The sequence below is a fragment of the Cataglyphis hispanica genome, chromosome 6 (assembly GCF_021464435.1).
Source record: "Cataglyphis hispanica isolate Lineage 1 chromosome 6, ULB_Chis1_1.0, whole genome shotgun sequence".
NCBI classification, from domain to species: domain Eukaryota; kingdom Metazoa; phylum Arthropoda; class Insecta; order Hymenoptera; family Formicidae; genus Cataglyphis; species Cataglyphis hispanica.
In genome coordinates this window covers 388,456-415,739 of record NC_065959.1, presented here as the reverse complement: position 1 = coordinate 415,739, position 27,284 = coordinate 388,456, and the positions used below count along the sequence as shown (strand labels likewise).

The 27,284-nt window shown below is 31.9% G+C and overlaps 1 protein-coding gene across 2 annotated transcripts in view; it reads left to right on the top strand.

Annotated features, from left to right (window-relative positions):
* Nucleotides 1-27,284, top strand: part of LOC126850508 (octopamine receptor Oamb) — a 108,459-nt gene that overhangs the window by 27,259 nt on the left and 53,916 nt on the right. The window contains exon 1 of one of the 2 annotated variants that reach the window (XM_050593615.1): nucleotides 158-264. The exons of the other annotated variant lie outside the window; for it this stretch is intronic. The gene's annotated coding sequence lies outside the window, so the exon portion shown is untranslated. Of the gene's footprint in view, nucleotides 1-157; nucleotides 265-27,284 lie in introns of those variants that run through there. 2 annotated transcript variants of the gene reach the window in all.

The window sequence follows — 27,284 nt, the reverse complement described above, 5'->3', positions numbered from 1 at the left end:
TATTTCATGTGTTTTTTTTTTATCTCTTAAGGATATATTTTTGGGTATACTAGGTAGCTTTTTGAAATAGACAATTTATATGTGTAAAGCTTTTATTCAATTTTAAAAGATAAAAGTGAAATAAAAGCGCGTTTTCACTATTCTTTTTTTTTTTAAGGTTCCCGAAGAATATATTGCGCAGCACGACGTAAATCCGAGAAAAATTGAAAGAGAAAAACAGAGAGACAAATAGAGAGAAACATAGAAACAATTTGTCGTAGTCATGTGAGTAAATTATCCAAGAAACAGACGTGTTATCGAACTGTTATGTCTATACGAGGCATTTTTTTCTATTGCGATTTTTGCGATCAATTTTTCTCCCTTCCTTCCCACATTTTTCACTCTATTGTTTTTCTTTGGCTTTCTTGCCGCAACATCAAACATAAGTTTTTATCAGAGCAGTTTGTTTTACACACGTCGATGATAATGTCAAATTTATTGATTTTGCTCCGTTGCCACTTTCGCGTTTGTCAATTATTTTCGCGCGATTGCTCAGGCGAATATTATATATAGGGTACATATCATTTGCCTTCATGATTGCTTTGCACGTTCTGCTTGTTTAAATTCAATTTTTAATCATAATTATAACGCATATTTCATCATATTTGTGCAGAATGATTTAAAAATTGCAGAATAATTTGAAATTTTACCAAACAAATCTTTACATGTCAGCTCCTAAACAAATATAATCTATAATAAATTCTCTTTTAATTAAAATTTGCTCAAAGAAAATTTTTTTCATCATTTTTCCATATTTAGCATTATATCATATCGATAATCAAGTATTAAATTAAAATTTTGTCCAATAAAATATTTAAAATTAAATGAAAAGTAAATTTTTTTTTTATTTATAGAGGTTTTACTGTGTTTTATACAATGTTGTATGAGCATATCCTGTTAATCAAATAATATGCTTTACAGGTTGACTCGAAACTGCTAATTTTCCTTTGTGAGATTTGTATTTAATTTAGAGCATCTCAACTTTTCCTTAATAAGACTATAATATAATAATGTCGCGTAACATGATTTATACTCTGGAACTAAACCTCGTTGAGCCGGTACACAATCGAATGAATTGCTCGGATATCAGGGTGGCGTTTGTAATTTATTGCACTTCCCTCTGATTTTCTTCGTATGTTCGCATCACGTCCGTTCCGCTACAACAGAGTAGTTTGCAGTAGCAAATGCTTATTAGATCCTTTGAAATTTTGATTTAGAGCGTAACGTGTAAGTGGCACATTTCTCGCGTATGTGTTATTTTCTCATACTTACATAACATAATAACCCCTTGTGCATACATATATATGACATTGAGGAAGCCTCTGGTACGTGATATTTCAGCGGAATTATGTAATTATAATTTTAGCGGAAGATTTTACAATGAAGTCATTGAAAATGTGACAATTGTGAAACATGTGAATTTTTCATCTATTTCTTAGAGAAATTTTAACGCAAAATTTCTCTAAGAGATAAGATAAACACATAAGACAAGGATTTCTAGTGCTTTTCTATAATTTTACCCAATTGTTAAATTAATTAATACTATTATCATTACATACTTTTATAAACACAAACATTAAATCGAACCTCTATAAAAACTCATAGTTGAGCAAATCCTTTCTCTGTTTTCTTTCTAATCAACATCCAATTGTAGAGGAATTTATTTTCAATTTTGTTGAAGAATCTATTATTAAACTTTAAGACGCAGCGAAAATAGGATATTATATATATATATATATATATATATATATATGTGTGTGTGTGTGTGTGTGTGTGTGTGTGTGTGTGTGTGTGTGTGTGTGTGTGTGTGTGTGTGTGTGTGTGTAACAGACTGATATTAGATGGAAAGAAGGATGGATAAGAAGCTTTGACATGAGAAGCAAGTTATAAAGTAGAGTCAGTTCTTTTCGAGAGTTTCTCACGGAGAGAGACAAATTACTTTCTTTGCCCATCGTCCATCATGCATCGTTGAATCAACGATGCGATCGCGAATTACATTTTTTTCTCTCGATAATATTTCTTCAGAAAAAATATTCTCATTCTATTGATTGTGGGACGCAATTAAAACATATAAATCCGGAAAATTTAAGAAGCGCATTGCGTTCTTTTGTAAAGTTTTTTTGCACAGTGTACGTGATAATTACATGATTATTAGATCTGCTAAATCATGATCGAAAACTTATGAAAGAAATCATAATATTTGAACAAAGTTAATTTTCAAAATGATATATATTTCTATCATGTTTAGGCAGAAACTTTATTGTATTAGCTCCGCCGAGAAAAAAAATAAAAATTTTGTATTGATTTGTGAAAATCGTTATTACGGTATAAAACAGTAATATTCAATTCGTTAAAATCTCGATGTGACATCCGAAACAATGAGTCATTTGAACTTTACGCAATTCAAAATATGAAAATTTGTCGCGCGAAAACATATTAGAATAATATTTTCTGCAACCTTTGTACAGATTGTACATATAAAGTATCACGGAGGGAATATAACTGGATTGCAAATTTGATCTTTTTACCCTTACTTGCTCTTACTCATCGATGGACAAGTAATCGACTATCCTTGGCGGATCATGAATTTATCCTTTACGGGATTTATGATACGCGATATACCGCGATCTTCGGAAACAAGCACATGAATTTTACAAGATTGACGAGAAGATTGACTTGACGTGACGGTTACTAGTCGATGCATATATAGTACAATACATTGTACGTGCAATCGTCGATAAGAATCATAGATTCTTATTTGCAAATCGTTTTCAAACATCTACATTTCATGCATCAATTAATACTATTCATTCAATGAGAACGTTTTGCTAATTACAATTTTTTCATTAAAATAAAGTTTGATCGATTAAATGACTTTTTTGCAATTTTCTCCCTCAAACTTTTTACACGTTCGTTTACTTTTTTTTTTTTTGCAAATTAACGTTTGCTCATAATGGCTGATTTAAAGCGCCCGCGTTCGCAGCTTTGGAAGAATCGTATGATTATTTCATAACGAACAAGTTCTTTGCGTGCTAGAAAGGAAAACTGCTTTTTATATCGTGCTTTTTCTCTCTGACATTATTATGACGCCGGTTATAATGCAAAAGAATCATTTGCTTTTATCGTCGCTTGTTTCGATTCACGATGCGAATCACCAGTAATTCTCCTTTTAATGGAGAACAAGATAAAATATTAAAAATTAACGTTCAAATTAAAAATTCTTATCGACCCGATAAACTTTATTCTTCTTTTCCTTAAGCTTTATAATTTAAGTTTCATAATTCAAAGATTGGCTAATCGGATTAAATATCGGCTAAAGAGCAATTGCACTGTTACTTTAATTTATCAATGTTTAGAGGATGAAAGAGAAATTAATATAACAATGGTTCTATTTTCGTAGTTATTTCATCGAAATTGACGGGGTTGAAGCATCTTTATTCTTCCTATTTTCTCGTAATTTTTACTTTATTACCTTAGTTCGCGTTTGTTTCCTTTTACTTCACATTTACAAAAGATGAAATACACAACATTCATTTTCTTTCTGTAATCATAGATTAGAGAGACTTATCCTCGGAGTAAATAGATTTTATCTGCTTCCTTCTGCTCTTTAACTTTATTGATCGTACACACATATACACACACAATTTCATTCTCTTATCTCAAATTATTCTCTCACCACAGGTACCACTGTCCTATTATCCGTTTTGTTCTCTGATTTATACAATAAAGTGAGTGTTTGCGAACAACTTATTTAATTTTACTTTACAAGTGATGGTCATTATCCTCCTGCATTATTGTTTTTAATATGCGTGTACTCCTACTAGGCGCGAGCACTATCCACCCACGCACGCCGGCACGTTGACATTTGACATTCCTCGTCGGTTGGCGTAGTACGTGCGAGCTGCGATAGCTATACATGGGATGCACCTTGGGAACGTATACCATAAGTTCCACAGTACTCGAGACATACTATTCGATTTCTCGTCTACAATCCGCGTTACGTGATTTCCCGCGTTCCTCGGCTGTCGACTCTTCACACGAAGATATGAATACGATAAGATAAACATGTCCCATATGCCTTTTCGTGAACGGAGTGAAGATCGTGCACGAGTTAAAAGTGATAATTTGAAATCGCGAGAGAAGAAAATAAAAGATGTGATGAAACATAGAGAGAGAGATAAAGAAATTTTTGTTATACAGTTCTCGTGAATCGATTATCAAATCAAATCACGTTTATTATTCCAGCGAATCACCCCGCTCGCAATTCATAAGATCTATTTCAATTATGGAATTGCGTATCTAAACTGGGCCTTAATATTCATTTCAGTTTTGAACATATATATACTCGCTTTGAATTATGCTCGAGAAAGTTTTTCATGAGTGGAAAATGCTACGCTTTGCGAATTCAACGCGAATATAATAAGGATCCTCCGTTTCACTCGTCTAGCTTTCCACCGAGACGTTTCGACATTTTCGCGCCCATTCCTCCTTTTCTTTATTTTTTTTTTTCTTTTTTTTTGTAGCCAACGAAACACCGTTTCATTTATCTCTTTCGCTCGATGAAATATTCTATTCGGAGTCCGGAGGCGCATTAATTTTATCCAGCCATATTCGACGTTGCATTGTGACGACGAAACAAGAAACTTGAAGCTTGAAGCTTTCTGCACCTTTTGACAGCGCACTGCCATGCATCCGTAATTTCGTTGCGCTTCCCCGTCGAATCTTCATTTTCGCCGATGATGGTAAAGCGTAAATTCACGCCGTTCTTACAGTGTAGTAACGGGTATTTATGGGCGTTACGGGATTAGAGCGCGTTTCTCTCGTTGCGTTTCTTGCCGCGCGATAAGAACCCCCCCCCCCTTCCCTCCCCCCAGATCCCTCACATCGCGGGAATGCAGTAAATTCTTTGTGCTTTCATCTCACGATTCGAATTTCGCCGAGAAACTCTACTCGAAGGGATCATCCCCCCGTCCGTGAGTTCGCATCGGATGAATGTGCAGCTCGCGAGCTGCAATATCCTCATCTGCTTAGGCGACGGCACGGAGATAAGCCGATGTTCCCCGTGTCTTAAAGGAATCTTCTCTTCCGCGCCGCGGAAGTTATGACGAAATAATTCAAGAGCCGCAAACGAAAGCATCATCTGCGATCTGCACATATATAAAGTGTCTTGGGCCAAATGCGCTTGTTTTTATTAAAGATTTATTATTAGAATCTGTATAATATTGAAGATTGAATAATTTCTACGTGAAAGATGGTGTAATACGGTATTCAAGTTTTTGCAATAAAATAAAATTAAAAAAACTCATAATTGAAAAAAATTTCAGCATGTTATTTTTTAGGCGAACGAATCGAAATTCTTATATTTGCGATCTGTCAAAAATTGTACTAATAAAATATTATAATACAAAAATAATATAAAAATTCCGTAATAAAAATATAGAAAGTCATCTTTTTTAACATGATTACATAAAATATTTTTTTCAATTACATTTCTCGATTAATTTAAAATCAATTATTTTCAAAATATTTTTTCAAAATATTGAATTATTTACTTGAATGAAAGAAAAGGAAAATTTTTTTTAGTTTAAATCCATATTATTTATGCTTGAATTTTGTAAGAAAAAATAATGATGAATACAGTTTTGGATATACAACGAAAAAAAAAAAATTGTGACAATGAGAAACGTGTGAGATATTTTGGAAAGATACCCAACATATGTTATATGAGGATATTTATGTTGAATGTATGGATGGCCATTTAAAGAAAATTTAGGTCGAGATTTGGTTAATGCCGCTCTCTCTTTAATGTTGCAACGGAGAACTTTTTTGAGTGCAAAGCACAGCATTGGGATTACCATGACCGAGCAGAAATTTCACCACGTTGTGTCCGTTATTTTCGTATATTAGTCATATCAAATTCTCACGGGTACTTTAGTATATTTATATTCTGTTGAATAATTTATTTAACACATTTAAAAGTTTTGTGTATTAAACTATAACTTTAAGATGAAATATGTATTTTATAGCATTACTTTATTTCAATATGTATTACATATTACATTTTTTTATTGTATTTAATATTATATCATATATGAAAGATTATATTTTATAGTAAAATTATTTTATATTTTTTAGTAAAGTATGTATTACGCATATATCTACTATAAATACGTGTCTCTCTCTCTTCGGTATTTGCATTTTTGCTTATCACATTTTTTTATAGTTTTTCATTTCTCGGCATGACAACGATACATGGATCTGTCGTGTTTTTCATGTTGCGACATTTTGTGAGTGTCAAAAACTGCAAATCGCGCGCGCCACGCGTCACTCGCTGAAAAGGATTCGCCGCCTGTCTCATTACATCTCACAGCTTCAGCTTTTCTTACTTTTGCAGCTTGTTTTTCTTTGCTTGTCGCATTCCGTCCGCTTTTTCCTCGCAAGAAAAAGCACCGCAAATTATACGACACAAATAACGCTGATAAATCTTAGCTGTCATGCGCTTTTTTTATTCCGCTGAAGATCCGTGAGATTATTTTGTCACCATCATTTGCATTGATTAATATTTAACTGCATCTCCCTCCCCCCTTTAAGATATATAATCTATAATTAATAAGTAAAGTGATTTTCATGAATTTCTGAGCATTTACATCTCAAAGAATATATTTCTGTAATTTTTTAATAAAAAGATACCAAATTGTATCGAACAAAAAATGACTGATCTGGAAACTTTGAGATTTATGTTTTTCTTTTGCTGATAAAATAGGCATTTTTTGTGGTACGATTAGTTACTTGTATATTATCACAATAATATATACATGTCTCTTTTATATAATTATACCCTTTATTTATTTTAATGTAATTAATACCCATATATATGAAGAGGATATTTTAATCCCTTGGCATTTCGGCTTGTAACTCGCGCGGATAGAGACTTGAGAAATTTGAGTCGTCGCGAAAATTAATCTTCACCGTGTCGTGCACCCGCTGTTAGGATGTAACGCGATAATCTTTTCACACATCCTCGGATTTGTAGGGTTAAGTCCGTGTTCTCATTTTCCATGCCTTTGAATAATAAAAGCACTTGGTATATCTCGCTAATTAAGCTTAACTGACAATTTGTGTGGGACATTCTTGAAAAAGAAAATATTATTAATAAGATTGCTTGAGGCGTATTATTCACAATTTGAAAAAAAAAATTTTTTAATTACATTTATTGTAGCTGACTAATTTGTCCTGATTTTTTATCGTGTTATAATTAGTTTATAAATTTTTGCAATCTAAAAATAAAATAATTTTATTAAATAATTTAATATCTAAAAATTCCATTTATATTTCAAGGTTATATCGATATTATCAAACGTGATTATTACTTTTTTCTCTTTGTGTAGTTATACATATATACGTGCAAATTTGTAAAAATCCAATAAAGATATATGGTTATATGTAATCTATTAATTCTTGCATGGAGATAATATTTCCAAAAATCTTTGATTGCTTTATATCTTTTTAAAACGATTTTTTTGTATTATAATATAAATATTAATAAATATAAAAATTAAAATTGCAGTTAATATTTTGTAATAAATTGCGAGAGAGAATATTACGACTCACGGAAAATCAAAACTCTGCCTGCCCGCTTGAGTTACGCCGCGAAAATAACAAGACTACGTAAACACTCGCACATATAAACAATAACGCGCTACGCAAATGCCAAACACGGTTAATTCGCTATCGTTATAAAATATTTAATGTATTATAAAATAAATGAATACGAAATGCTTTTGGAACTTTAAATTAATTATTAACGATTGGTGTATCTTATATATGTAGTTTTTAATTATCAGAGAATTAATTATGTGATTCGTACATTGCTTCGCGATTTTAATTTAAAACAAGCGAGCATATTACATTTAAATAGGTAATAAGATACAAGATTTTAAAAGGAAAACTGAAATATATTTGATTTTATAAATATTGTAAATTTGTACAAGTAAATTTTGCAATAAAATTATTTTTTATTCCTAATTTCTATTATCTCGATTTTATATTGTTATATTTTTCGATTTTTATATTTAAAATATATTGAAAATATATTTTAATTGGTTAATTTAAAAATTTTGGGTGATAAATTGCTTTATGTTTTAACAGTTTACTTTGACTATAATTTTTTATTTGTTTATTTCTTGTTTTCTCTCTACAGCGAACAAACTCTTTTTTTTATTTTTGCGTTTGAAATATATAAAAGGATACACATATACTATATTTAATAATAGGTTGTCTATCTGCTTATAATTGCCAAGACCTTTGCGCACCATTCATATCATATTTACAAAAGTATTTTTTGATTTATGTTTTTCCGCACGTTATTCCATTTTTGTCGACGCATCGAGTTGCGAATTAACGATTTTGTTACATATATTGTTTCGCTGTGCAGCCCAGCGAATGGATACTAGAATTTCGCAAAGCGCAATATCGATACATACAACGCGGTAGTACTTGATAAATTCGCGATGGTTTGCCCGGTCTTTTATCCGTGCACGTTTCGAGATACGGACAAATTCCGATTCAGCGAAAAATCTGACATAATGCTGTGAGGAGGTGATGTGCAAGCGCGCACTCGATGCACACTCGAGCGAATCTGGAGCGTCCGACACGATACGATCGATTTAAAGGAGTTGTAAGTTGTAGGGATAGTAAGACAGGGAAGTTACATATTTCTCTCGATAAAGAATGGTTCTTATGGAGCTAAAGAAGTAGCGAGGTTAAAAAACGGATATTGCTGTCATATTTGTGACGACGTGAGTTGATATCTTTCTGATCGGGGAGATAAGGGACAAACAAAGAATCCATATGCAGACTTTTTGCGATATTTGCAACGAATTGCAAAAATAGTAAATAGAATACAGTTTTAGAGTACAGGCCAAGCTCTCCAAGGTATATTGCGTTTCGATTTAAACGCCGCGTATTACGGGACTAAATCCTCGCTTCGACGGATTCCGAATTTATGGAATGTCATCGGATATTCCTGCGTTCTTCTTTTGTTTACATGACGTTGATTGTTTACGCTATATATTTTTTCAATTGAACATGAACTTATTATTATTTTGTTCGCAATTTTTTAAGGAATCATTTATTATATTACAATTCTCTTAGATCATTATTACAAATTATTTATAATTTATATTTATTAATATATGTAACAGAGAACTATGTTTTTATAATTCTGACATAATCTTATGTTGAACTTAATTCGAAAATTTGTAATCTTATTCAAAGAACCTTTGCAAAAAAGGAGAAATGAACCAAAAAATTGAAGGATTATGAGTGAATAAATAATGAACTTTTTGTGAATATATGTGGTGACCATTTTGTCGGAATGAGTAACATGGAAAATTGTGAAGAAACTTTTTTAAGGAACCAGATAAGGTGTGAAAAATTGTCCTATGTAAAAAAAGGCAAAGAAAACGCTTGACGAGAAATTCGCTCGAAAAAGGTCACTTCGACGATGGCAAGTCGCAGAATTAAGACGTCTTGAATGAAGTGTCGCTTCTCTCGGCTTACGTCATTCCTCTTTACGACATTAAGGTTTGTCGGACCGTGCAACCCTTAGCATTTAACTCACTTTCTTTTGTTTGCAACGTTTTTAAGGGGGTATAATTTTCTTTGGCTGTGAAATTTATAGATGAATATCACGGCGGTATTTTGAGGAGAGCATTCCTTTTTCGCTAAAATAACATGCAAATATCGTTTTCAAATTCAATATTTTCTTATTCACGATCGAAGGGAGAGTCTTTCAATTTTTTTTCGCATTTTGTCAATATTGTCATTTAATCGACTGTTTCATAAAAAAACAAGCGTGATTACTTTATACATGTATAAGATGAATTATTTAATAATTCATGTATAAGGTGTATTCATATATAAGAATAATACATATATAAGATGTATTATTTAATATCTTATTATATATTAGCATGTAAGAATTGAACGTCACTCTTGAATATCACGTAACACGATCGGCATCACGTCATACCAGATTATTGCAAATAATTTACACCGTAATGTAATAACGAAATATTTACTTTCAGTTATTTAAACGTCGATTGAAACCAACCGTTTTAATCGTTTCAATTTGATATTGCACAGAGGCGGGAATTCATTTATATTGATTGTTTCTATTTCTATTTCCAATCCTACTTTATTTGGCAAAATATAATTTGCAGAATTTGCGTTAAAGCAACATTTTCATTCAATTTGCAAGCAATTTTTTTGGCATTTACAATCAAATCCCTGATCAATAATCTGTGAAAGATTTAGTTACGTCCTCATCCAATATTTATCTAATATTTGCGATTGCGTTGGCGTAATCCTTCAATTTTTTTTTTATAAAATATCAAAATATGATACTTTACACATGTAAAATGTAAAATTTTTACATCGAAAAGATGCGAACGTACTATATATATATTATGAATCGTTTTTATAAAATAAATCGCAGTTATCTTTACAAGACACAATGGCGAAACACTGGAAATACTGAAGTGTGCTTATTAACTTAAATGAAAAGGAGAGAGAAAAAGAATATTTCGGGCTGTTTTTAATAATAACATTTCGAGTGGCTCCTTTCTCGTTGAGAGTAACAAAACGAATTACGACGATCGTTGTAAAATGCAGAGATATTATCATAATCACGATCTTTCGTAAACTTGTTCGCGACGTAAAGTAATTTAAAGCTAGCACCTTGTACCGCTCTGAGGTTGCTCTCGACGTACCGAAACGAATAAGTTCTCCCCTCTGCTTTACGCTTTTATAATGTGACATTTTGCTTCATTATTAGGACATTATTACCTTGATCCGATTACATCTTTACTGAAACTTATTATCCTATCTCAATTTGTAAGTATCCTATTTGTAAATCTTATCGCTCCACTTAATAATCCTTCCTCGATGATCGCAATTGAAAAACATGTATATAACGTAATTGAAAATTTTATTAACAACATTAGGAGACATTCAAGTTTATTCGCAGTTTGATACACGCTAACTTTTCCATAGATTTGCGTGATTATTAAGTTGCCGCGTACGAAATATAAAATTAAGCATTTACAACTGCTTAGAAATTGTTTATTTTCCGATAATCTGATTTGGTTCCCACGCAAAGACGAGAATAGAATTTACTTTGCTCTTTGTAAAATCGAAACTCATTACGTATGCACAGGCAGGAGTATGCGATGAACATATTTCTCTGTCATGTTTAGCTTGCATTGATACGCTCTAATTTATGACTTTGAGATTATGTCATGTTAGAACAAAGTAATAAAACATACGATCGTTTGATGAAATAATATTTGGTGAGAATTATATAATATAATCTTATATTTTAGTTTAATTTATTATTTTTATTTTTATTTACCAGAAAGATATGGAATTGCAGTTTTTAGTCTGCAATTATGTAGATTAAATCAGGAATGAAACTGTAATTTTTTTATAAATATATTGTAAGGCGCTTTACTTCCTAATTAATTTAAATCGTTTATTAATTGGTGTTTAAATGCTGTTCCATTAACAAAATCAAAGTGTCCTCCGATATAAGTCTTCGCGCGCCCGAAAGCATGTTCCATTATCGAAATCAACTCTTTTATCTCTGCTCTGCGCGATTAATGGATCCTTTCAATGAGAATTGAGTATCTCCTGCACTCATCGTCGTGTTATAAAAAGTTCGATGATAGATACGTTTTTTGAGTGAAAAGAATTAATTATGATCATATTTTTTTATCTTACGGTTATACACGCAATTTGTAGAATAAATATGAGGCAATTAATACTTTTTAATATAAATATTTTTCCGACTTTATATATTATTTACACTCAAATTGTACAAGCCACTGTCGCTTTATCGGGACCTTTTAATTTCACGGAAAACTGCATCTGGCGCAATGACGAATGTATCGGCGCGATAAAAGCACGATAAAAGCTATATATATGATACAACGTGCGCGCGAGCTTTTAACGTAGCCCATAATCTACTACCTTCCATTATTTCGTGTCGCAAGAGAAACTGAAAAACAAGAAGAATATATCCTCTGAGGAACTAAACGCGAGCTAATCTCGTAATAGCGATTCCTTGGACGATATATGTTGTGCGTTGTATAACATTTATCTATCGTTATTTCTTTCGTTTCTTCTCGCCCACAAGAGAGCATTCGTTTTCTTCCATCCACTCGGCAAGTTGCTTGAAAAAGGGGGGTTTTTACAATCCATTTGGGATATAAAATGCTAGTACAATAAAATGTGATATCAAATTATCCTAAACAATTATCCCGTCTTTTATGTACACATGCACACGTGCGTATAATAAATGTAACAACAATTGTTTACCATTAAGCTTTAGCAATATTTTTTTTTTTTTAATTGTTATCGTTAAAACTTCACCGGAAAAATCGCATTTAGAAATCAGTGGAGAGAGTTTACTTGCTGCGAAATATATATATATATATATATATATATTATGCATAATATATATTCAGCCACACGTAACAAGTTATTGATTCATAAAAACAAAAACAAAAATTGGAGATTAATAATTTTTCTCTCCATCTCAAATTATTAACGCATATTGATGTTGGAATAATAGCACACACGTGTCACCATGTATAAATGTGTACAACTAACATTCACTATCTTTTTTTCTCTCTTCTCTCTCTTCTACTCTCTCTATATTAATCCTAAATATTCGGGGTAGTCTCGGAGGAAAAGTTTCTGGCATAATTCGAGCTTTTGTTGTAAGTGAGAAAGACTACGCGGTCGCTTTTCACCCGCTCCCCAAGCGTCGTTCGAAAGAAGGTGATTTCCACTTTAGCGCGCATAGCATGACACGCTTACCTTCGCGCGCCCACCCCGGGGATTAACGTAATCCTCCGGTCTCTGTAAGATAAACAGATTTGGAAGTGGTTGGAGAGAAATGGTAGGAGTAAGATGGAAGAGAAGGAGGAATTCTCGGTTCAAGTAACTATAACAGTAGTGGTTAGTTATATCCGAATAGCGAGAACGAAGTTAATGCGCTTTCCGTTTTCGATTGATTGTAGTCGTGCTCTTATATTCGTAAACTTGCTAAGGATTATATACATTGTGCATGTATATGAATATATACATGATGAGCTGAGTACATCTATTTCTCTCTCTCTCTCTCTCTCTCTCTCTCTCTCTTGCGGCGGAATTCCGACTGTTCTGTGCATGGGAGAGGAAGGACAAGCAAAAGTATTTCGCGGTACAGTTATGCACAATGTAGTTGCTGGAAATTATCGTGGCTGAACGCGGTGGAATTCCTGGTCGGATGGGTCTCGATTCCTTCCGCTTAAAATATCCTAACGCGATAACTCCCAGCCACTACCGCTGCTCGAGCATGTCGACCGGCTATAATCCGATCTAGGATGGCTCCCTCGACACGCTTGGGCAAATCCTCACTCGAAAATATTCGGTGTTATTACGGCGTGCCCACGGCGAGAGATAAGCGACAGGCCGAAAGAGCGCATGGAATCCGTCAAAATTTCAAACTTCTCAAATGATATCTCTTGTTATGATAGCCTCCTTATACGGATAATGATGCCACACGCGCCGTATAAATTTTCCAATTAACCAAGTTTTGCGAGCGCCTTCCTCGCTTCGCATGAATCTGTTAATATTGCATCGCAATTTTGATCGTGAAAACTCGGAAGAGAGGGCTTTAATATAGCTAGCAGATGATCGAGTAAAAATCATTTGTATTTATAATTAGCTAATTGTAGGAAGTGTAAGAAAGTATATCATAATTATCTTCATTGCTTTTTTCTTTTTTTAAATTCTTTTTTATATTTTTACTTTTTAAAACAATTAAACTAAAAGAACAGAGTCAAAAGAGTCTTTTTATATAAAAATACTAGTACTACATTTTGTTAAAAATAAAAGACAAATTTGTTAGATGTAATTTTATGTTACAGAAGGATGCTCTTTCTTGTCTAACAAGATATTTATTTTTGGATATTTTATTTCTTGAAATATCGTTTGAGCAGAAGTAATGAAATAACCGATGCGCTGAAAAAATATTGGTTCAAACGAGTGATGTAAAGAAGAGACGGGATATTCCGCTGGGAAATAATATGATCAAAAATGCGGCCGAGTATTAGAAGATTGCTAGTGTATTCAATTAATGCGACGTAAATTATTTCTTGTCATCATGTATCACTGCACATTCATGCGCGTAATGGAATGCGAGAGAGAAATATTAATCAATATTATTTTTAATTTGTTTTTTCTCTTAATATTCTAGCGTGCCGAGGACCTCAAACGCTGAGCAACTATAATTAAAAATATTTTCTAATATTGCTAAATGTATATATATGTGATTTTTTTTCTCTTTTTTTTTAATATTTATAAACTGAGAAAGGAATATTTAAAGCATAATTAATAAAAATTTTTATTTTATAGACACACGCATATATATATATATATATATATATATATATATATATATATTAATTTGTAATTAAATTAATAAGTAACATTAAAGAGAATGACAAAACAGAGATTTCAAACAAAAAAAATTATTATTAATTTTTTCAGAAAGAGATATATGTATAGATTTTTATCTAGTGCATTTTTTTATATTTTGACTTTTACAGAATTTCCTTGTTACGATCGCCCATTAAGGTATACTCCTGTTTTTTTTATATGTTAAATCTATATATGCTTTCTCTTTATCGAAATATGCTTTTATTCTGCATCGACAGCACCGCAAAACATGTTTCTCTCTTGATATATTATCAGTATACGCTTTCGCAGCGATAGTTCTCTGGTTGTTTAGAACCTGTTGTCTAACCATCGTGAAAACTTTACTATCTAATTTATACGACCAGAATAATATGTAAACCAAGCCCGATGGATATTTCTATTGTTACTGCTATTATAATTATTTAAAAAATACTACTAGATTTTTATATTATTTAATAATTGTTTCTCTTATAAATTGAACAAATCATGGCAATAAAATACCTTAAAAGAGATCTTATTTGTCATAATTATATTATTAACTCACAGTGATGTTATAGTGATGTTACAGTGACGTAAAATGTTGTATGTTATGGTTTTGAAAATTGCGTGCAAAATGCAAATGTAGAAAATTAACTGTGGTATCAACATACAATTGCGGTTAAATGATAATAATCGTAATGATTAGTTTAAAAATTCAGCACGTATGTCACGCGCTACCATAATTATCTAGGAATAAACGATCACTAATAATTTCGATTTAAACTCCATAATGCTGGAAATTAATCTACTTCCACCTCAACGCGCATTTTCTCGGGAGAGTTCGGGGAAACTAATTAACGCAGAAAACAATTGCCTGCCACCAACACTGCCGGTGCATCCGCTAATACAAATCGGGCGAATGCGGAAGCAGCTGCCGTTGCGTTTTATTGTGCGGCGCATCCGACTCGAAAATCTCCACTCAATCAATTCGAATCCCGACATCAAATTTACGATGATATAGCATTACTATTTAATATCTTAGTACGCAAAGTCGACAACAAATTTATTTTTGCAAATTATTTATTTTTTAAAATGCGTTAATTTGTTTTACGTGAACCAAGTTTTACTAAGGGGACTGCGCGTGAACGTTCCTCAATATTTAAAGCGCTGTCGTTTTTGATAATTTACGAACGAAATTCGAATATGACGAGCGACGAGGAAACGCGAGATCGAAATAAAACGGAAAATGAGTGCGAGTGACATCGTTGTCAAGGAGAATCGAGAAACGCGCGGTACTCGAGATGAATTGCTGAGAAAAATCAAAAGAAAAAGAAGAAAAAATAGAAAGGAAGAGAGAGAGAGAGAGAGAGAGAGAGAGAAAGAGAGAAAGATAGGAAAAAAAAACAAAGGTAGTAGTTGTCGGAGGTAGTGGTCTAGGTAATTTCCGAGGACGAGATATAACGAAGTAAATCTCCTTTTGGACGGACGTGCTAATGAGCTAGATAAGAGGAAGAAAAAGAGGAGAGTAAGACAAAGTGGCTGACAGCAAATAAAGACAGTTGCATGCCGAGTTAAAAGGACATTACTTCAAAGGATCTCGAAAGTACTTGAGAAATTCTATATTATTATTTTTCATATTTTTTAAAAATAAATGAAACCTTATCTATATTTTATAATTTTGTTTTTTGGGTAAAAGAAGTCCAACGAAATGATATTAACAAATAGTAGATACATAAGTAGATAAAAGAGTTATTATTAATGAATTATTGAAAATTTAATTTTTTCTTATCTATTCATTATTCGATTAAGGAGTAAACTTATTGTTTTAATATAAAAGAATATATTATTTTAAACATGCAATCGATGATCTAGACTTTGTGAGCTTGTATTTTTCTCAGCACATATCAATCAAAAATTTATTATAGGCTAAAAGTTTTGTGATTTATTTCTTCCCATGTCTCCTTTTTTTGACAAAATGAAGCAAGTGTCACTATTATCTAGTTCGCAATGATAAATTTATACGGGAACAGAAATGTGTTATTTCTCACGGATTTGCGTTGTTAAGTAATTACTTTCGATGTATGTAATGTCTTCAACAATAATATGTTGCGAGTTGGCAAGCAAAAATATCCTACAAGTTGACTGACATAAAGATAATATCGAAAAGAAAAACATTTCTCTGGCGACAAAGTTGGGCCGGATCTGGGATGACCGAGCAAAAGGAGTTCGTGTAAGACAATGTGCAGACTGAGGATAAAAAACAAAAGAGACTGCAACTGAGCTCTGATGATTTCAAAGACTGAAAAAAGACTAGTTAGGAACCAAAGATATAGATAATTCCCGTTATTCTTGCGCGCCAATGTCGCAAAAATGCTCATTTTATTTTTTTGTGCTTCTCTTTCAAACTTACTATGCATTGGAATGCTGGCTCTTATGATTAAGAACGATGAGAAAAAAGCTCAATCATTTCGCGATGTTTCGCGAATATAGAATTGAGAATAATAATCTTTTGATAATCAAGAATATGAATTTCTTAAGTCGAGTTTATGATATAGATAGAATTGCAATGAGAAATAGGAAAACAGTTAGTAGATGCTTTAAAATATTTTAGAAGAAAAATTTTTGTAATATTCAATCATTTGTAATACAACGATAATTACAACGCTTGTCACAATTTTTTCAATATAAGAGAGATTAATTTTTATTCAATATAACTATTTAATTTTGCAATATTAAGTTAATAATTATTTTTACTAAATATTACATACATTTGTGATTACAAACTAATAACATTTGGTTTCTGTGGAACTTGAATCGAAACTCAACGTGACAGAATTATTCAACAAGCAGCATGAATTTTGTATATAATGCGGCGAGAACATGATAATGAGATAACACAATTTTATTGTTTTTTTATGTTTAACTTTTAGATTTTTATCTCATCTGCAGATTCATTAATATATGTCGAATTTTTCATATGCTGATACTCTACAAAAGTATTATATATTACATACATGTATATATATATATATATATATATAATTAATCTATTTTTTATTGGAATCTTGATATATTTTACGTTTTTTTGTTTATTTTTTCGTTTCCTTTTTTTTTAATATAAATTTCACAGCGCCAGTTTTTTTCCGTATTTTTCTTCATGATTTACAGGATTATTGACATTTACTTTGTCACCGTAATTCACCGTTTTGCGCCATGAAAAGTAGAACTGGGAACAAATCTATGATAATGGAGCTGGAGATAAATTATCGCAAACTCGGCAAGTGTTTCGAGATTATCTCTTTTAAATTGTTTGCTTCAAAGAACACGAGAACGCAATATAAACGATGAAACATGAAGAGCGTGGGTAACTATGATTCATGATACTTCTAAAATTTTTGAAAAATACAAAAATTTGATCAAGATGTATGTGTGTACCACACGAAAAAGTTAGTTTTCAAAATCATGTTTCCAAAATATACTTATTGTTAGCTAATATATCTAATGTTTTTCTTTGCATCATTTTTCTATTATAAAAATAACTGTTCTAAAAAATAAGTGGTTTTAAATTATAATTTTTTTTTAATTTTTAATTAAAAAAAGTTAAATTTCTTTTGCGTTATTACAGAATAAATGTACAGGTTACAGAATATATACAGGATAAATAATAATTGTTTTTTTCAGCAAAAAAGCTTTTTCGTTATTTTAAATAATAAATAGGAAAAAAAGGAATTGTACATATAACGAAAAATGCACTTATTGCTAGAGTTATAGAAGTCATAGTGTCAGAAAAAACGTGAAACGGATAATCGATCGATTGAAGAAAATCGAACGATTGAAGAAAGTTTATAGCGTCGAATCTCGGCGGTTATAAAGATTGCACAATCGCTTGGTGCAATAAATTGCGATTCGATAGTTTTAGTTGGAGCTTCATTTCTCTCTTAGCGATTTATGGCTTCGCTTCGTTCTGAGCTGTAGATAACACAACGGAGGACACGGTGTGTGTTTTACTAGAAAATTAATTGCTGAAATTAATTGAGATTGACTAACGATCCGTGGTATCTCGTGTGATTCACGATACTAGAAGAGGATAAATAAAGACGAATAAAGTGTCGTTGAAAATCGATGATACCTGAAACTGAATAAATAAAAAAAAAAACATTTAAAATTTTTATAAAATACAAAATTATATAAAAAATTTATATTTTATACTCTAATTACATTTTATTAAGCATATACATTTTAATTATATATTCATTATATAAAATATAAAAAAATTTTAAAGGAAGAGCAAAAGACAGAAAAATGTAGATGGTATTCAAAATTAATAATTAACAACTATTACTTTTATACTGTTAAAAAAATATAAAAAAGAATTGACTTTTAATATAGAAAAAAAAAACTAGCGCAATTTATTTAACGATTATTTACACATCATGTCTGTTTAGTTATAAAGCATTCGAATATCGGAAGATCTGATCGACAATTTTATCATAAATAACTCCATTTCGCAATTTTAAAAACCCCTTGTTCGATTCGAGCTTAAGCGAAAAAGGAAGAAATAATGTCTGGATTCTCCCATGTAACACATATCGTGGGGCAAGACAGAATGATTCGTCACGTTCTCCACTTGATGTCAAAAGAATATAGGTCATCGTGCAATGTAAGTCTAACGAGATTCTTCGAAAGGCGGTTACATCGTTGCGAGCTTTGTCGTTCGGGAAAATTTTAAGGTGCCAGCTGTTGCAATCGCGTCGCCTTAGGTACTAAAGAAAGACGAGAAAAGAGAACGAGTTATGTTCTTCAAATAGTGGGAAAAGATTCATCGAAATTTCTGCAAACTGATTTTCCTCATTTTCCTCTTTTCCTCTTTAGATTTTTTAGATGCAAAATTTCCGTAAAATTATAAGCTCTTTACAAAAGTATCAACATTTATATTAGAATACATTTCAATTTATTTACATTTCTTTAAGTATTCAGAAAACTAAAGTTATATAAACGGCTGTCAATTTGTATTAAGATATTGTACGAGCATTTGCGTACGATAATTCCATGTAAAATGAAAATATGTTGAATGGAACATTTTTCTTTATGAAGCTTAAAATTGAGAAGAATAATATATACGTTGAATTTATAGAGCTGAAGGTAAAAAGGATATAAAGTGGCGTAATATATAATATCAAATATACAGTACGCACTTCCTCTTTGTCGATTGAAGAAAAAGCTATAACAGTTTAGGCAATGTCATGGTAAGTAAAGGTTACGATTGGAAAAAAGAAGGAGTGAAAAGAGCGCGCGAATAAAAAGGAAAAGTTCAAGAAAGTACGAGTTTTCCCATTTCCGCGCTAAAGAAAAATAGATTCTCAACGAAATGTGGGAAGTGCGCGTGCCTTTGCTTAGTTGCCATGTAACATTTCAATCAGATATATATATATATATGTGTGTGTGTGTGTGTGTGTGTGTGTGTGTGTGTGTGTGTGTGTGTGTGTGTGTACAGCAAATGACATCTGTAAACTGCAGCGGCTCAACATTATGGCTTTTTTTCTATCATTGTGTGCTTTATATATATAATTATAAAAATATAATTGATTAAATATGATTAAATATATATGTATGTAGGTATGTATGTATATAAGCAATGCAGCCTAAGTCGTGCAGCGACTAATTAATAACGCAAACGCAATTTCAGTGATCGGTGATTCTCTTCTCGTGTTACGCATGATTAGCGTTGCTTTTAATAAGTGTTGAAAATTCCGTATTATATAATTGAATTGATTTTAAATTAATTGTGCTAAACTCTGAAAAAGTATTTCTTAAATTTCTAACATTTTATTATCGTGATTAAAAAATTAGATTTCATAATTAGTACATAATAATTTGGCGCGGTCTCTAAGGAGACGCGAATTATTTTCATTATAATATCAGGGATGAGCTATCGTGTTGGGAATGGGAACAAGCATTATATCTAAATCATGTTCGCATTATTACCGCATAATGTTGTTCCACTTATGGAATACGATAATAGAAATTACTAGATATGACGTGATTATTTCGTTTATAATTGAGCTTTGCAAGGTAATGATTTACTGATGCAGTTTTACATATGATTTGTGTCAATCGTAAAATTATTAACACAAAAATTAACGTTAATTTTATTCTGTGCCAAAGTTAATAAACTCTCGCGTGTATGTGTGTACCGTAAATTGACACAATGCGACTATCAGCTCTTACTTTATCGAATTTTTCTCATTCATTAAGCTATATTAGCAAATTTCAACTTTGAATTAATCAGATTAATTATCTCACCGTTGAGGCTTTGTCTCGGCTGGGACGGGAAATGTCTCCTGAATTACTCTTTAATCTGCTTTCGTCTACGTCGTGTCATTAGTGCTAATAAGTATGCAATTTTGATGAAGTACACGCGTTCAAGTTTTTCGAAACGTTTACATACGTGATGTACACAATACTTTCATCATTCGCGTCAAATCGAGCATTTAAATTGACTTTAAACACCATAATATTCTCTTTAAGTAAATGATAAATTTTTTACGCAGATTCGCATTTTAATTAAGAAACTTACTTATTAGTTGCAGTTTAATAAATGCAACGTGATTTTACTGTTAGTTTAAAACATCAGTAAATTTTCTTATTTATTCGAAATAGTAATATTAATATAAATTCTTACTTCAAAAGAAGATACTAACATTACTTTACCTACTTATTTCTCGATATTTAAAATAATATATTTAAAATATTAAATTAATTGAAATGAGAGAAATGACTAAGGAGGAAAGAAACATAAGCAAGAAAAGTGCTTTTGAAGAAGTTTTTATTTGATCTTGTAAGTCATTTAACAGAAGAGGATGTAATTACAGTTTCATTAAATGAACTCGTTATAACTGCCAAGTATTCTGCGAGATAGAAACTTTAATTGTATCTTTCTTTTCAAAACAGCTCTTTTGCTTATATTACGCTGTTTTTTACGATAATAATCTACATTCTTCCACATTTTATTTTTCTTTAGTACTATTTTTTTACACGTTAGGCACAATGATTACATTACTGTAGGATATGAGAGATGCGGCGACAATTTAATGCCACAAAAATTTGGTTCATGTTTCGATTGAAGCTGTGTATCCAGCCGAATGATATTTGTGAACTCACCCTCGTCGAAGTGACACATTCTGGAGTTACATGGGCGATAAAGTTTCTAGAGATGCCCCCACCTTTATTAATCGAAAATATTGAGAGCTGTTTTGGGGATTATACGGTTTTGGATCGAGAATTTAATGACATATTGATTTTGTTCGATGAATGGCGTTATGACTTAAAACTCGTAACATACTACTGATTGAAGACGAGAAGATTATTTCCAATTACATTCAGGAAGAATAATGGAGAAAGGGCTTTCTTATCGAACGATTCAATTTTATGTAAGATATTTCGCTATTTTTGGTTTCTCTCGATGTTTGATCTTCTACAGATATTATAATAATTATCTTATATGATAGTCTTATATATCTATAAAATAGTTATTTTTTTAACGACTTTAGTATTAATTTTTATCTCTTTATTTTTCTCCCTCATTATTGAAAAATAAATTGCGATTAATTATTTTATGATTCTGATAGTAAGCAGAAAATTTTTCCGACATATTTTTGCATCGTTTAATAATATCGATTTACTTTATTAGTCTAAATTTGTAACGTCATGAGACAGAAAAAAAGGTGAAATCAATAATACTTGGCGCATATTCAAAAGTAGTCAAGACCATTGAAGGCTACTTTACAACCAATTAATATTCCTTTTTAAGAAACTGCATACGGAAGGGCTCATGATTTTCGTCCTTCACTTGAGGGGCAATTGAAATATGAATGTATATAAGATATATTGCTGATCCAAAAGAAAAAGAAAAAAGGAGTTAAAAGATATTCATTACGAATAATTAATGAATTTTAGTTGCAAAATCAATTTTTGCAAAATCAATTTTAATCTAATTGATTTTCGAAACTTCATGATTGCAATGCATTAGGAGACAACGATAATGTAAACGAAAGATAGTAAAGTTTCTAACGCATTAGTTTTTTTTTTATCAGACTTCCTTTTTCCTTTCTTACAAATACAAGAAAATCAAACGTCGTCGATTGCACTTACTCACTTGACTGACAAAGGATTATCCATCATGGCATTGTATATCGGGAGTGTTATTTTAAGCGAAAGCTTTTAGGATAAGTCTCTTGGCAATGCAAATCAGTCAGAGACAATCAACGTCGCAGCTGACAGCAAAAAACGGTATTAAGAAAAAATCAGTTCTAAGTGCATTTAATCTCAGGATAGATTGCAAATTTCTTTCACTTGCTAGAAATATTTTTCTTACACGCTCATTGTTATCATATGGTCTTTGTTATACGCTTGGTATTTTTATATATCAAAATTTATATTGAAAAAAAACGATAATTGTAAAAAAAATATAAAAAAGAAAATTTAGATCAATTTTTTTATATTGAAAAAGAATAATATACTTTTAAAAAGAGAATCAAATTTGTCACAATGCAAAATCACTCGATCATAAATATGCATATATACATATATATTGTTGAAAAAGAAAGAGAAAAAGATATATATATAATATAAAAATATAAAATCTCCATTTTTCTTAATTTTCTCTCTGTATTTATTCTTTCGAAAAACTACTCTTTCTCTCTCGTCGGGTAAATCATTTAAATATCTATCAACTTGTCGACTTTCTTTCCGCGACCTCGTGTACATTTCATTCCACGAATTGATCGATTGCAAGCATGTCTTGCGCCAAAGGAAAACATCCTCTTCGAACGCGAGACGTATGTATTCACCGTGGAGTGCCGCATCAGGCGGGGTTAAAAACGTAAGTCGAGGAAAATGAAGGATCGATCAGGAGGGGATGAATCCCCGAGGGCGTGAATCCCGGGAATTTCTTATACACGTATCTGCAATCCAGAATGCAGACGCGGCTGTCGCTCGCTTCTCGTCGCTCTATCTTCGCGTGTGTATATGTGTATGTTAGACGTGCTCTCGAGAAATAAATCAGGCAATATCTCGTCTCCAGCGAGCCGAGATTGCACCATAAAAACATGTGTGGAATGCATTATGTGCGAGTCGCCGTCATTGCATGCGCGCAGAGAAAACGCGCTATATCAAATCAGATGTGCTCATCGCGAAAGTTTACTCGACGCTTCGAGCTTCAAGCCCAAAAGAGACGAGAAACTTTTTAAAGGGGGAGATATTCTAATAATGAGAAATTTATCGGTAAAAGTTGATAAAAAACTTTCTCGTAGATATCTCGGAAATCGGTATCGCAAAGAACGGTGAATAAATATGATGGCCCAATTTCTATCTATATAGTGTAATGTAAATTATACACGTAATCTTATGTTTTTTTGAATCGCTGAATACAATAGTAACATTTTCATTAATAATAAAATGTATATTTTATTATATATAATTATATTCATGTAAAGATAAATTGTAATGAATTATTTAATAAATTGAATTGTATCGTGAGCTTCAATTGTAGTCGAAAGTACGTAGTAAAACACTAACTGTGTTGTAAACAAAAAATCAGACCGCACTTTCCACACTTCTCCACTTATTTACATCTCCGTATGCTTCGTTATTTATATTCGATCGAGCAGGGAGAGCAATTGGTAGCGTGCGAATTTTCGCGGCTATATTTGTCGACAGTGGCGTTTTGCTTTGTGCCCAATCAATCCCAAGCTCGACATTCCCTGCACGCGGCTGACGGAGGAACGAACGAGGAAATTATTTAATTTTGCGAAATACGCGGCGAAAGAGTGGGAAAATAAATGAAAAAGAAAAACTTATTGGGGAATGATGATGCGGTGAAACCTGATGAAGATAAGCGGGGAGCGTCGAATCGAGGCATATCAAACGAGGTAATTGAATGATGCTTTGAGAGGTGTAATTAATTGGCTGCGACACACAGGACGACGATAAACGATGCTCGGTAGATCGCTTCGTCCCGATTTTCGAGGAGATCGAATAATAAATCTCGAGTGTCGCGCGCGACGGTTAATATTTATGCGCGTCGCGTTTGCTTATAATCGGCGATTCGGTCGAAACGATGAATAAATTGCGCGAATATGGAGCGAATATGCGTTATATGCAGATTACGCGCTTAATCTGCTACTGTGAATAAATTGACGCGACTAAATAAATACGTTGCGTTCTCATATGCTGTTATTGTTGGTGGCACGTCGGTAAACAGTGTACTAGGCTTTATAAAGAGCTATACGAAATTTATTCATGTATTTTTTATGTATAATTAACTCCCAGCAGGTGTGATGTTACCCGGCTTGTTTCATAATTATACAAATGTTTCATTCTATAAACGTATAGAGTATGTTGTAATAATGTTGTAAAATATTGTTTGGTAGATTTTAGAATTGTTCGAATTTGAATTGCGCGTATATATTTATTGAAACAAAATGTTAGCGGCATGCGAGCATTTTGACATTTTAATCAGTATATTATAGCATAGTTTAGCATCAACTGCATCCGCAATAAGTTTGCGTTCTGCCGGAAAAGAGTCTGCGGTTATTATATGACGGCATAAAACGAGCAGTTTGTCAAGCACAATATGATTGGTAACATGACGATTGATCGATACAAGCATAGCATGCGATAGATTCTACATCTATTCTATCGCTTTTTCGCCGATGAAATTCGTAGTAGACACTTTGCGAAATTTGGTCTCGATAAATTTGACAGTCTGAATAAATATTGTGTTATGGTGATGTTGGAAATTCAATTTTCGCATCTCCCCGCCATCGGCCATGAATTTGATTGATTTTAGATAATACAGAGATAATTTCGAATATTTGACGGTCCCTTGCGATTATCCCTTTTCCCTCCCTTCCAATACATTGTATGGCGTTCTAATGGCGCGTTATGAATTATGCCCGTGCATTATGTATGCGCCGACAGGAATGACAAACGAATATTTAGCGTCTCCGCGATGATATCGCGTTAGTATCTGCGATTAGAATAATCCATCGCCGATAGATCCCTTTATCAGATTAATGACATCTGGCTCGGATCCGATCGAACACGTACGCGAGAGAAATATTTCTCACGCGAGAATTTGAAATAGCTTGTGATGATTTTCCAATGATCTATCGTTGATTTACCATATTGATATGTTGTCTCGTAAATAATGAAATTCACGTTTCTACCCGGGAAATAGATGTGTGATTTTTCGTGACGTAAACGCGGCTGCGTGGGCTTCGCAATCTATTCATAAATTCTTGTTACGTTGTGATATATTGTGTATGACGGGTAATCTCTGTCAATATCAGGAAAGCATATTATATTTAAATTAAATACAGGAAATATTATAAGCAAGATGCAGACATTGATAATTTTGATGAAATCGAATAAAATTTGTATTAAATTAGACTTTCAATGATAAAATATGGATTGTTCTGTAATACATAAGATGAATTGTGATAGATGCTTTGTGCAATTTTTAAAATTAATTTTTCTCAATGAAAATTTTAAGACATATCAATAGTTTTTTATGAATCACGTTTTAAGATGACAAAATTTTTTTCTCACGTCCAGGCATTAATAACTCTCTGCGTTGCAATGAACGAATTTCGAAACAATTCGAAATTGATAAAGCTTTAATTAATTTAGGATAGATTTTAGTAAAATTTTAATTTTAATTTTTATAACAGAGATATCAAATATTAAAAAATTAAAAATAGACTTTTCTTTAGTCGAGTCTGCATTTATCAAAATTTTGCTATTAAAATTGTAAATTTCCTGACATTCTAAATACGATAATTAAATTTTTCTTTAGATTTTAACATTAATTCTTCGGTATATTGCAAAAACTCGATAAGGAAAATATATTTACAGAACGGTCAGAATAACGATACAATTTTACAAGTGTTATAGGCGATCAAACGTCATAATTTGTCGGAAACAACGAAATCGATCGAGGAATTCTCCAACCTGTTTGCCGTGTAAGCACCACATCCGGTTTGAACGGGTCAAGGCTCGTCATTAGGCTAATTATTAATGCTATGGTTCCGCGGTGTTGAGTTCACAATGTGCGCAGACATAAGTAACATTGACAATCGTGTTAATTAAATGGTTTCGTACATAAATAGTTACGTATAGTGACAAGGAATTTACAATAGGCAGACAAAAGTCTTAAAACGAGATGAATTTTTTAATAATTTACGCCAACGTCGAAACTTAAATTGCGCGAACACGCAAGTGCGTGTGCGTGCGATTTTTATTTCACACGCTAAATTTGATTCAAAATAAATAGAAATATATAAAAAGGGATCTTTGATATTTCGCGTATTTAATGTCATGGCGATTTTTTTAATTTTTCTTGCGATCCAATTTCAAAAATTGAATTAAAGGTCATACATTAAATATTGCGGTAAATAAATATAACTTTTTACGTTACTTTAATAGTACATAAAATTCCTAAAATCGCCCAGTTATTTCTTATATGCGTATAAATTTCAGTGAAAAATTAATGTATTACAACTTTGAAAGCATTAATTTTATAACGTATATTAAACGATATGTATGCTTTGATTTGTTCTTGGAAGCATATATTTTAATCTTCTCTACAAGTGACAAATCATGATGTTTGGGTATCACAAATCGGAAATATATACTTGCCATATTTTTTAATTGTATATAATTTTATGTAATATGTATCG